The following is a 971-nucleotide window of genomic DNA, read 5'->3' on the forward strand; positions in this document are numbered from 1 at the left end:
GGGAGGCGGGGAGCGCCCCCGGGGCCCCCCTCTTCGCGCAGCCCGCGGCTTTGCGGGGACCTAGGGCAAGGTGGTGCAGGTGGGAACAAAACTGGGGGGCAATTTTGACCCCACTACAAACTCTGACAGCGGGTTCAGAGAGAAATTACCTTTATTGCTGCTCCTGATAATGGGCTGGGGAGGAGGGATAGAGGGAGGGAGGGCTAAAGGGAAGGAGAGAGAGAGAGAGAAAGAGGGGGAAGGAACTGCCGTCCAAATCCCATTCCATTGCAGGAACGGAACTCCTGGAACCCTGTCGCAAAACTAAAAAGTCACCAGCGCTCCTCGGAGCTTCCTTCTGCCCCCGGCTCACCGCGGCACCTTGGGTACGCCTTTGCCGTGCCACAAGCAACCCCGCTCTCCCAGACACCCCTTGCAGGACCGGCCATTAGCGGCACGTTGAGGGCTGTCCCGACAGCCCGGCCTGCCGGCTCACCTGCGGGGCATCATGCCCCCAAATCCTCCTCCTCTTCCCTCCCTACTGCCCTGGGGCAACGGACAGGAGCCCTCTGCCCGTCTGGGGGTCCCAAGTGGACAAAAGGGGTGGCTCGTTTATTCAACCCCTCTTCCTTTCCCCACCTCCAGCCCTATGGGGCTGATTCCCCCCCACAGACCCCAGCCCGCCCCCTGGCTGCCCCCTTCCCAGAAAAAGAGGGGGTATCTGCGAGCAGGGCAGCCTGGCAGGGGATAGTCCGGACCTCGGACTGCAAAGGAGCGTTTATTTAGCGTGGCATCAACCCATGCGTTATTTTTTAATTCCTCTTTCAAAGGAACCTCTTGGCCATTATGGTTTTTCTCTGAGTTAAACGAGAGGAACAATCATGAATGAGTTTAAACGTTGCATTAGCTTTAAGCACATCCAAGGCAAAGTATTGAATTTCATATTTATAGGAGGAATTTACATTTGTACATTGACTCATGGTATGACGTAG

Source organism: Corvus brachyrhynchos, unplaced genomic scaffold (assembly GCF_000691975.1).
Source record: "Corvus brachyrhynchos isolate BGI_N302 unplaced genomic scaffold, ASM69197v1 scaffold92, whole genome shotgun sequence".
Taxonomy (NCBI): Eukaryota; Metazoa; Chordata; class Aves; order Passeriformes; family Corvidae; genus Corvus; species Corvus brachyrhynchos.